Source organism: Lepus europaeus, chromosome 17 (assembly GCF_033115175.1).
Source record: "Lepus europaeus isolate LE1 chromosome 17, mLepTim1.pri, whole genome shotgun sequence".
Classification (NCBI taxonomy): domain Eukaryota; kingdom Metazoa; phylum Chordata; class Mammalia; order Lagomorpha; family Leporidae; genus Lepus; species Lepus europaeus.
The window spans coordinates 82608276-82620445 of record NC_084843.1 but is presented as its reverse complement, the minus strand read 5'-3'; positions in this window follow the sequence as shown (position 1 = coordinate 82620445).

Genomic DNA, 12170 nt, shown 5'->3' with positions numbered 1-12170 from the left:
GGGGGGTGGGGGTTGGATTCGTGGCTGGGCGGGGCGAGGGGGGTGCCATGGTTTAGTGGGTAAAGCCCTGGCCTGCGGTGCTGGCATCCCAACCGGGCGTCAGTTCGAGTCCCAGCTGCTCCACTCTGATCCAGCTCTCTGCTACGGCCTGGAAAGCAGTAGAGATGGCCCAAGTGCTTGGGCCCCTGCACCTTTGTGGGAGTCCTGGAGGAAGCTCCTGGCTCCTGGCTTCAGATCGGCATATCTCTGGCTGTTTCTTCCAAATGTGGAGTGGGCCAGCTGGTGGAAGACACCTCTCCCTCCCTCCCGCTCCTCTGTCTCTGTCATTCTGTCTTTCAAATAGATAAATAAATATTAAACAAAAAAATTGGACCAGGCGGGAATCCAGTTGGCGCCTCTATGGAATGACAATTTTCCGCACAATGTTGTAACCTGCCACGCCACAACACAGGTCCCGGTAAATACATTTCTCCCACTGTTTATTTTTAGCTGAGCAGAAACAGGATATGTTTATTTAATAACTAGTAACTATTTAATAATTTTCTTATACATTATAATTGTTATGATAATTATTATAAATTATCACTTACTATGGAACCATTTACCTTTTTCATTTCTGTTTGTGAATTTTGGTACATCTACATTTCAAGGAATTTTCACAGTTGATTATCTGATGAAATTTTTGGTCACAGGGTTCATACCATTCCCTTGTTATCTTGTCCATGGAGACCGTCCTGGTGTCACCATTCCATTAACAATATTAGTAATTTGCACCTTGTTTTCTGGTTGGTCCTGACAAGAAGTTCACGACTTTTGTCGCTGTTTTCAAAGACCCCAATTTGAGTTTTGTCAATTTTCACTGCAGTTGTATATTTTTCCGTTCCACTGACTTGTACATCTGAGTTTCACTTTGTTCTTCACCTGGCTTGAAGTGTTTAAATTGCTTTTCTTCCTCTGATTTCCTAGGGTGAAAGCGTAGCTCCTTCTTCTTGGTTCTTCTTTCCTAAAATATGTATTCATTAATATAATGGGCAGGATACATGTTCACTTTAGTTTGAAATATTTTTCATTTGAGATTTATAAATGTGTAATTTTGATGTTTGTTGATTGTTCTCCATGTGTTTGGGACTTTCAGCTGCTTCTTACTGACTTCCCATGCAGTTCCTGTGTGATCTGAGATCTTAGGTCGTGTGCTGCCTCTTCTTATGATTGAGGTCTGCTCTACACCCACGAACGTGGTCAGAGTGGACGTGCTGCGTGGGTCTGAGAAGAGTGTGTTTATTTGTAGTGCACAGAGTAAAAAGGCAGCTGTTGCTTGATTATCAGACTCCTGTAGAGATTAAGGGTGGTGAGTCTTGTAGATTAAAGTTGAAGTTGAACAGTAAAGGCCCAGCTCATGCAGGCCTCTCTGGCTTGTCTGCAGTGCTCGTGGCTTCTTGACTGGTCAGCAATAAGATAGCCAGTGTGTTCTGAGGAGCTGGGATGGCAAAGTGGGCTTCTGAGTGTCTGGCTCTGTGAGGGGGTGGCTATTGCAAAGCTCACTCAGGACCTGGGCTTCCTGAGGAGCATCTCAGTGGGATCCAGCAGGAAGATGTTAACCTAGAGAGTCTGGTTGAATTGGGGATTTTGTGATGTGGGCTCTTTGGGGCCAGTCTGGCCTGTGCTGCTCTCAGAATTTAATGAGGTCATGTGCACTAAGGAGTTGACGTCTACATCAAGGTGAAGACAGAAAGTGCAAGCTAAGGGGAGAGACTGTGGCCTGCTTGAGTCTCCTTCAGAGGCATTAGGAACCAGGACTCAGATTCAGTCATCATTGTTCTAGTTTTGTTCCTACATTCCTGCTGTCGGTGTTATTTTGTGTCACTTGGACATTTTTTCGTACCCCATTTTCCATACCCCTGCTGAGTGTACCTTCTTCTTTCAAAAAAATTTTTCATTTCTTTTTGCAAAAATTTCTTAGCTGTGTCACATTCTAATTAGAATCATTGTTTCCATCCATTTCACATGACCTATGGAACTCTTAGCACCATGTAAATCCATTTGCTCTGCTCCTTGATGCTGTCATTGTCCTACTTTTCTGTGTTAGGCATGGGAACCCCAGAAGACTGTGTCATCTCTGCGCTTCATCTTTCTGGAGACGTGGCTGTCAGGGACTTCTGTGACCTCCGTGTTCCAGGTCAGTGTCAATGTGGATGCCTAGAGGAAAACGCATTGGGGCCCAGAATTCGATTCCCCTGAGGAACCGGGTGATCACCTGCCTGCCCATCCTCCATTGGGCGCCTCTAACAGCTTGGCTGCCAGAGGTGGCCTTGTGTGAGTTTCCGAGTCTCTGCTTCCAGGGCGTGTCCCTCATGGGGCGGATTCCCCCCCAGGGAATGTGTGTGCAGCCTCTGTGTTTGAGGTGGTTTTCACCAAGGCCTTTGTACCTAGCAAAGGAGGGAGAGAGAGAGACAGTGGGAGAGAGAGGGAGAGTTCTTCCATCTGCTGGTCCATTCCATAAGTGGCCACAACCGTCAAAGCCAGACCAATCCGAAGTCAGGAGCCAGGAGCCTCCCCGGGTCCCCCACAGGAATACAAGGACCCAAGCACCTGAGCCATCCTCCACTGCCCTTCAGGGCAAGGAGGGAGCTGGATTGGAAGCAGAACAGCCAAGACCGGAACCGGTGCCCACATGGGATGCTGGCAGCTTTACCCATCATGCCAGAATGCTGGCTCCTATTTGATTTTATGTTTTTAAGGCTATTTGTGTATTTGAATTCAGAGTACAGATTGGATTGTGTGTGTTTGTGTTCGTGTGCGTGTGTGTGAGAGAGAGAGAAATTGTCTTGCTACATCCACTGGTACACAGGTTTCCTCCCCAAATAGTCACATGGCCAGGCCTGGCCAGGCCTGGCCAAGCTGAAACCTGAGGTCTGGAACTCCATCTGGGCCCAGAGTCTTGGGCCATTTTCTCCTGCTTTTCAGACAGATTCCCAAGGAGCTGAATCAGAAGTTGAGCAGCCAGGTCTCATACCAGTGTCTGTAAGGGATGCCAGCATGGCAGACAGTGGCTTCACCTGCTGTGCCATGAACCCAGCCCTGAGAAAAATGAATTTAAAAAATAAGTTTAGAATGGGCACTGGCACAGCAGTTACATCTTGGGAAGCCTGCATCCATGTCAGAGTGCCCAGGGTCAATTCCCAGGTCTCCTTCTCTTCCACCTCATTGGGAGTTTATACCCTGGGGGCCAGCAGGTGACTGGCTCTAGTACTTGAGTCGCTGCCACCAACCTGAGAGATCTAGATGGAGTTCCAGGTTCCTGGCTTCGGCCTGACACAGCCCTGGTTATTGCAGACACTGGAGAGTGAAGAAGTGGATGCAAGTCTCTCTGTGTGTGTATGTGGTGAGCCTTTCAGATGAAAAGAAATGAAATAGAGAGATAAGTTTATTTGGTATGAAACATTTTGAATTCCATGCACAGGTGTTTATTTCTTTATTTTTTTTTAAGTTTTATTTAGTTATTTGGAAGGCAGAGTCTTTATCTGCTGGATCCCTCTCAAATGCCACAAAAGTCTTCCAGGTCCCATGTGGGTGCAGGGGCCCAAGCGCTTGGGCCATCTCACTGCTTTCCCAGGCCATTAGCAGGGAGCTGGATCAGAAGTGGAGCCCTGGGACTCAAACTGGTGCCCATAGGGGATGTAGGTGCCCCAGGTGGAGCCTGAACCTACTACCCCCACACCAGCCCCTACAGTGCCCCCACCTCCTCCTCCCCTGTGGGCCCCACTGGCTTCTGGGAAGTGGCCCTGGGAACTTCTGGTTTGTGCCCCTCTCAGGACAGGCGGCCCGGGTGGGTGGAGGCAGCCATGTGTGTGCTGGGTCTCAGCGCAGGCCACAGCACCCTCACCACACCAAGGCCACAGGCTTCCCGGGTGCTCCATGGAAACTGCAGGGGGCATCGTGGGTGGAGCAGGGTGCTGGGCGGTGGCTCCCACGGGTGGGCCTAGCGCTCCAGGCTCGAGGTGGTGTTGAAGCAATGGCCTTCGCGGGCCTCTGTCCAGCAAGCACAACGGGGCTCCCTGTGGTGAGTGAGTGGTTGTCCCGGGTTCCTGCTGGGGGCTTCCCTGCTGGCTTGGGCCAGGCCTCTGCACCTTGCCTGTTGCTCTGGGGTCCCACAGGGAGCAGGGCGTGGGTGGAGTCGCGGTGGTGCTGTGTGGACCCTGGAACTTTGCCCAGTGTGTGAGCAGCTGTGGAGACCAGAGGTGACTCTGCCTGCTCCCAGAATGGCCCGTGTTCCCCTTTGTGTCCTTGTTGATGGCCCAGCCACCCTGCTCTAGACCTCTGAGCCCCCTGACCCAGGAGTAGGAGCGAACATGCTCATCTGTTTCCTGGGCTCCGAGGACGGTTTCTGGTTACTGCATTCGGTGTGATGCCACACTGTGTGTGTTTTTTCATGAACGACCATTGTCCAGCCGAGGTTGGCCTTCGTTCCTAATTGGGTGATTTCTTTACTATCTCAAAGGTAATTAAGTTTTTGCGAAATAGGTTTTCTCTGTCCATAGGGGTGCTTTGTGGGCTTTTCCCGTGTTTATTCTGTTCTGTGATATATTGATTTAGGTATGGTAGCCATCCTTGCATTCCCGGAGGAACTCCCAGTTGCACAGAGTGTGCAAACCTTTTTTGTACTCCTGCATAGGGTTTGGTAATCTTTTGTTGAGGAATGGGATATATTCATAACGGATATTTGTGTGCCATTTTCTTTATGATCTGTTTGTGTTGGATGTTGGGATAATGCTGGTCTGATGGAATAAAATGGAATGTTTTTCCTCTTCATCTCTCTTTGGAAGGGTTTGCGAATCAAGGACATTAATTATCCTTTCAATGGGAGTTTTCTCCTGTGGAACCATCTGAACCTGGACTTTTCTTCATGATTTTTTTTTCCTGCTACAGCACTCTCTTTTCAAATTATAAGTATATTCAGACAAGTGAATGGAAGACCTCTCTCTTTAACTCTGTTTTTAAAATAAATTTAAAAAGAAAGAGTAAGTATATTCAGAGTTTCTAGTTTTACTAGAGTTTTTTAGCGGTTTGTTTCTTTCTGAGAATCAATCCATTGTATCTACGTTGAACCAATTTCTTTTGAAGATTTATTTGAAAGAGTTACAGAGAGAGGTCGAGACAGAGGTCTTCCAACCACTGGTTCTCTCTCCAGATGGCCGCAGTGGCTGGAGCTGTTCCAGTCCAGATCCAGGAGTTTCTTCTGGGTCTCCCACATGGGTGCAGGGGCCCAAGGACCTGGGCCATCTTCTACTGATATCCCAGGCCATAGCAGAGAGCTGTAATGGAAGAGGAGCAGCTAAGACTAGAACCAGCACCCTCTAACTTTTTATTTCACCTTCATTCATGAATTAGAACTTTGCAAGGTATAGTATTCTGGATTGACAGCTTTTTCTCTTATGGCTTGGAATAGATCTCACCATTTTCTCCTAGCACATACAGGGTTTCTGATGAGAATTCAGATGTGATTATAATTGGAGATCCTCTTAATATAGTCTGATGTTTCTCTTGTGTACACTTTAGAATCTTGGCTTTATGTTTGACTGTGAAGAATTTGACTAAAGTGTTTCATGGTGAAGATCTTTTCTGGTCATGTTTTTAGGAGTTCTGTGCTTGTGTTTGAGGAGAGAGGCATATTCAGTTTTCTCAAATGCCTTTGCTATGTCTCTAAAGGCTTATGTATGTGTCCTTATCCTGTTTCTAACATTGATTGCCCTTTCATGTTTACCATCCTTGCATTCCTGGAATTATGCTCAGTTAATCAGCGTGTGTAAACCTTTTATTATGCTGGATTCCATTGGCTGATAATTTTTGTATATTCGCAGGTGATACTTGTTTGTAGTTTTCTGTATGATGTAGTTTTATTTTCACATCAGGCTCGTACTGGTGCCCTGACATCAGATGGCAGGTGCTTCTTCTTATGTATTTTTGGAAGGGTTCTGATTTCTGGCTTTAATCATCCTTTACATCTGTTGGTGGGCACTCACGGCTGCTGCTCTCCCAGCCCTGACCCGGCCCCCTGGAGGGCACAGGTGAATCTCAGGCATTAGCTTCGGGGTGCTGTGCAGATCTCTGCCTGGGGTGGGGGCTGTGGAGCCTCCAACGCTCATCAGAAACACAGAGGAGCCCTGTGAAGCTGCTGAAGCTGGGCTCTGGGGGTCACAAAACTGGAGCAGACATGTTCCAATCTAACACTTCAATACATAGAAACAAGTTAATACACGTCAGCATCAAGAATAAAGGCCTAAAGGTTCTCCTTGAGGGTGGGGGCGGGAACAGTCCAGTAGCTACAGGCACTATGCTGTCATCTTCCAGCGATGGAGGTGCCCACAGCAGTCCTGACACCCCTCTGCCCTGGCCCCAGGAAGAGGCAGGGGAGGGCCACTGGGTGGGTGGTGGCTCAATCCAGTGTAGAGGACTCTGTAGAGAACAGCAGGCTGCTGTCCAGCCTGGGCAGGACACATGGTGGGCATGGCCTCTCTTCCAGGAGGCACCCATCATCCAGGTGCACAATGGAGTAGGAGGCAAGGAGGCCTTGAGCCAAGGAGGGCACCAGGCCTGGTCTCCCAGCCCAGGGCTGGCTCTGGCCGGCTCCAGCCCGTGACTGTCCCCAGAGTGCGAGGGCTGCCATGCAGGTAGGGAATCTTCAGCTACGGTTCCCAGGCTGGGACGGCCTGCATGGGCCCTGGTTCCAAGAGCTCCGAGGCCTGTGGACGAGCCCACATCCACAGGCCCTCCCGGCTGCCAGCATCAGAAGAGTCGTCTTCCCTCTGTCCTGAACCGCTCAGGTTAGGGAGACTGGCACATTGGCACAGCTCTCCCCTCCCCACGAGCTCTCTGGAGTCTCGGAAGGGTGGTAACACGTGGAGACTCTGCGCCCCCACAGCGGAACCTAAGGCTGAGAGGCTTTGGGCTGCCTTCTTCACAGCTCTCTTCCTCCTCCTCCGTGTCTTTCCTCGAAGCCATGTGGAGGCCAAACCTTGGTAGAGCCTGCTTCATCTCTGGGTAGGATTCGAGACCCCTGGTCTGCTCCCAGTGCCTGCATGTCCTCAGTGCTATCTTGGCCTTTGGAGCTGTGGGGGCAGGGATGTGCTACTGGGAGACGCTTTGCAGGATACATCCTACATGGACCTGTGCCCTCTTGCCTGCCCTGGGACTCAGCCTCAGCGTAGAGGATGCTCTGCAGAGCAGGGCCTGTCTTGTCTGCACAGCAGGGTCCCTCCTTTGTCTGCTGGGGCTGGGGGAGCTCAGCTCTGCTCAGGGCCACATGAAACTAGGACAGGAGAGCCAGACACTGGGGCAGGAGCTTCTGTGGGCAGAGGTCCCCAGGGGCTCTTACCCCTTCCAGAAAGCACTGAGTAAACCAGTGGGTGGTGAAGTTCCCGAGACACACACCCTCCTTCTAAGAAGAGGCAGAGGGAGGTCAGGGCCCAGGGACCAGGCCTAACTCCCTCTAATCTGAGCCCCTGGGTGCAGAAGCCCAGCACCAGGTTCACCCCCTCCCCCACAGACATGCAGGTTCCTGAAGGGACACAGTTCCTATCTCCCACTCTTCCCTGGGGACAGCATCTCCCTTCAATCTACGCAAACTCTGGAAGACCAAGTGCTGGAAAACAAACCAACACCCGAACTGATACAGACCCCAGTAACCAAGGAAGTCTTGGTGAGGACATGGCCTCCCCTGGCCCAGGAAGGAGACAGGACCCCTTTCTGTCCTCCCTCCATGAGCACAGAGCCCCGGGAGGAGACAAGATGTATTACTTACCAGGTATTTCTGGAGGGAGGGGAGTGGATGATGCATGATATGTTCAAGGTGTAGCTGCAGTCTTTCCAGTTTTGGGGAGTCCGGTTTGTAGAAACCTGAGGAGTATCAGCCATGCACCCCACACACAAACACACACACATACGAGCCTCTTAGGAAGCTGGAGAACCAAAGACTGGGGTGGGGTGTTTCTGAGCACTGAGGGTCAGGGGATGCACTAACAGAGGCAGGGGGAAATGAACTTGGCCATGGCAGAGGACCTGCAGAGGGCGGTGGGTGCAGGTGGGTGACTGTGTGCAGCCTAAGCAGGCTGCCCCCTGGAGACTGCTGGGGTGAGTGTAGGCAGACTGGGTGCCTCGTGACCATTCTGACACAGAGCAAGGATGGCTGACCCCACAGGGGATGCTGCCTTCTGCATGTTCCCTGGATATGGCTCTGTGCTTGAGAGGAAGCAAAGAGTTTGTGAGGCAGAAGGGACACTGGGGACCTGTGTCACGTGGATTAGCACAGGACCCCTTGTTCTGAAGGTTCCAACACCCAGGATGGCCGTGGCAAGGCTCCAAGGCCTTTGGATGTTAGAGAGAGAAGGGGGTTGGCTCAGTCTGGGATTCCTCTACCAGCCCTGGCTTCTAGGAAGCCCCACCACAGGGACAGTGTTCTGCACATTCAGGAGCCAGTGAGGGCTGGGCATGGACTTGCATGCACTGGGCCCCACACGCCACCCACCTACCGTGCATCCTGTGTGTGTGGTTCTCCATTAACTGGATCAGCACCTGGAAAAAAGTCCTCACTCATCCACATCAACAAGGGAACCGCCACATGGCTTAGGCCCTGGCCATAGCTCACCTCCTGCCAGATCCCAGAATGCCTCTAGCTGACCTCCCCTGGCAAGAATGAACTCTCCTGTGATGGCCCACCTCTCAGGGAGATCAGGGCCACCCACTGAAGGGCCCAGGAAGATTGAGGAGGCAGCCCCTCTGGCCTCCCCCTCAGCCTGAATCCTGCCACTTGGTGTTGGCATCCTAAGAATTGGAGCCCACATCTCAGTGTTCTTGGAGAATCCTACAGGGCTGAGCTCATGCAGCAGAATGGGGAGACCAGAAGCAAGGACATCTTGTACCCCCAAGATGTCAGGATGGGCCAGCTTGCTGTGGGAATCCAGGCTCCACACCCATGGAAGCTGCTGGATCTGTGAGCCCCACAGGTGACCTGTTGGCCCTTTCTCACATGAGGGAGAAGGAAGCCAGGAAGTGCACCAGGCCAGGGCCGGAACAGGGAAGTGTGCCTCTGTGATGGGTGCAGGCCTGGGCTTCCTGAGTGCCAGGCCCCAGCGCTCCAGGCAGGGTTGGTCAGTGGCAGGTCAGCGGGATGGGGATGCCCAGGCCTTGGTGGATCACCCATGGAGCCCTGCACCTGCTCCCCTCATTGGAAAAGTGTGAGTGGGTGGCTGTGGCAGTGGCACGGTGTGGAGTAGGATTCAGGCCCTTGGCACCTGCCGCATGTGTGACAGGTGCAATGGCATCAGCGGGGCCCAGACTCGACTTTCATAACCACTGCAAAGTCACACAGCTCATGTCCCCTCCCACCCAAACCTGTGGGGCACTGGTCCTGGGAGGGGCATCCCACCACTGCCAAACTCCTAGGGTCGGGAGATCATCAGAAGGCTGCCCTTCTGCTCACAGAATTGAGTTCTATCCAAGAAGGCCATGACCCTGGCCTCTGCCTCTCTGTCTCTGAGTTGTGGATTAGAGAGACTGCTCAGACCAGAAAGGGATCTCTGTGAGCAGGGGCACCCTGCAGGGACTGCCGGGATAGCACCTGCGATATGATCCCAGAATACTCAAGTGATTATAAACAGAATAGGCCATGAGCACTTGGAATAAGGCGCGTTGGCTGGAAGAGAGAGGACAGAGGCTGTGCGTCCTGTGCTGCCGAGGCTCTCAGTGTGGCTCTGCCTAACAGAGCCTGACAGCCACACACAGGGCCTGTGACACTCTGCTCATGAGCAGTGACGTCGTCAGAGCACCTGTGTGTTGTCCACCGTGTGGATGAGTGCTGCCTGCAATGACATGCTCACATCTCAGGGGTGCAGTTGTGTGCAGTTTCATTTCCCAAACTGTGTGAACATTCAGGTTGCACAGGAGAGTGTCCACTGAGGGAGGTACCATCCTGTGGGTCTCAACCCATGGAGAGTCAGCCTCCCATGCGCCACTTCAGCCTTGTAGGGAGCAATCCCGTCACCTATGAGTTGCCCACGGGCCCTCAGTGACAAAACTTCCCACACTCCCCCAGCCGTAGGCCATCTCTGTCCTATTCTCTGTCCCAGGGCACGGCCTCTTGCAGATGTCGTATGAGTGGATCACAGCACGTGTCGTCTTAGAGGGACGCTTCCGCTCAGCACAATGTACCTGAGATGCATCCAGGTCAGCCCAGGGCCGAGCCTCGTCCTGCCTCTCACTGAATCCCGTTCCAGGATTCAGCAGTAACACAGGTCACACGCCTGCACCTGGCATCCTCAGTGGTTTTAGATCCCCCATTCTCAGAGCTGTGCACTGGTGCCCATTGCGGTTTAGGTGCTAAGCGTGTGTTTATGCGTTGAGGAGGTGAATTGTGTGTGCTTTCATGCAGGGGCCCTATGAGCCCGTGTCCCCGGGGCACCGGGAGGTGCCCACTGCTTCCTCGTTAGTGAGTTGAAGGGCTCTCTGAATGGTCTGGAAATAATACCTTTATTAGATAGATGGCTAATGTTGTCTCCTCTTGGGGTTTTCATTTCGTCCTCTCCCACAGTGTCTTTTGGAAAGTTTATACGATATAAAAAAGGCCCATGGCCCTATTTTTTTTTCCAAAAGAGATTTTTGCTCTAGGTTTGTATGTGAGTCTCTCCTAGGAACCCCAGTTGTCCCAGGGACCCTTGCTCCCCCCACGACCGAGGCCCCGAGGCCTCACTTGATTCCATATCGTTCTCTGAGCATCAGGTGACTTCTGAAAGTCCCTGTAACAGTGGAGTCGATCTGCTGGAATTGGTTTGGGTACAGCCTGTCCTGTTCTTTCATCTCCTGCAGGGCGGGGACAAGGGGGAGGGGCCTGCCTCAGGAGCAGCAAAGCCCCATGGCCACAGATTTCTCCAATGCACAGCAGCTCTTCTGGCTGATGCCCTCCCAGTGCCCAGGACGCCTGCAGAAGGGGCCGCTGAGACCCCGAATTGTCTGCACGAGACAGGGGCTCTGAAGGTCCCTGTGCACTACCCCTGCCTGCCCTCAGCACTTCTCAGCAGAGAATCAGTCTGCACCCCAGCCAGGCTTCAGATCCTCCTCCCTGCCTCTCAGGCCCTGCCACACCCAGACCAGTGGTCAATGCTGCCCTCTGCTGGCGGGGCCCATCAATATCAAGACATTGGAAACCGCCCTTGGCTTTGAGTTGCCCCTGGGCAATGACTGTCCTCAGCCCAGCTCCCAGGGCCAGCCCCAATCTCAAGACTTCGGGGAGCACAGGGTTGGCCACACAGCTGGGCCCTGCTCCCTGATGGCAGCCGGCATCATGAGAGCCATCTGCATTGCCAGCCCTTCTCACCAGAAGCAGCTGAGAGCTGAGTGTGACCGTTAGACAAGCCACTCCAACCAAGGGCAAGGTCAGTGGTCTAAGTCAGGTGAAAGCAGCATCAGATGTGGGCAGCCCTGTGAGCACGGAGCCTGTGGAGGGTCACTACAACACACCATTGTGATCTCAAGTTGGGAGACGCCACCCATGATGGACCAGCAATTCCTGTGTGCTGTTCTTGTGGCAACTGCCCAGCTGAGCTCAGCAGAGAGAAGGGCCAGTCCCCGTGCAGGAAGCCAAGATAGCCCCGCTGGGTCTGGGGAGACGTGGAGAAGGCCCTGAGGAGGACCCAGGGAGAGGAAGGCAGGATGGGAAGGCAGCTCCCGAGGGCCCAGTGACCAGACCACGGAGGCTCAGGCTCCTGACCAGGCCCGAGCAGTCTGGGCCCCCTTGGGCTGAGTGCAGAGCCATACCGCGTATTTGCCCGGATTCTCGGCCTTCTTGTTGTGGATGACCAGCATCAGGGCCCACTCCTTCCCAAGCACCTGGGCAGGGATTCCTTTATAGACTCTTCGATGAAACTGCAGGAAAGAGGAGCCTCCAGTGAGTGGTGCACGTGGCCACTCAGGGGAAGGAGAAGCCAGGGGCTCCCTGTGTATTGGCAGAGGGAGGATCTGCCCAGATGGGGGCCTTATGACCCACAGACTGGGGACCAAGGGCTCAGGGGCACCGGCACTGACTGCCCCCTACAGGGCTCCTGGAACCACTCCTGCCCTGCATCCGGGATTGTCTTCAGCAGTGACTTCAGATTTTCTACCAGGACAGTGTCCTGCATGTA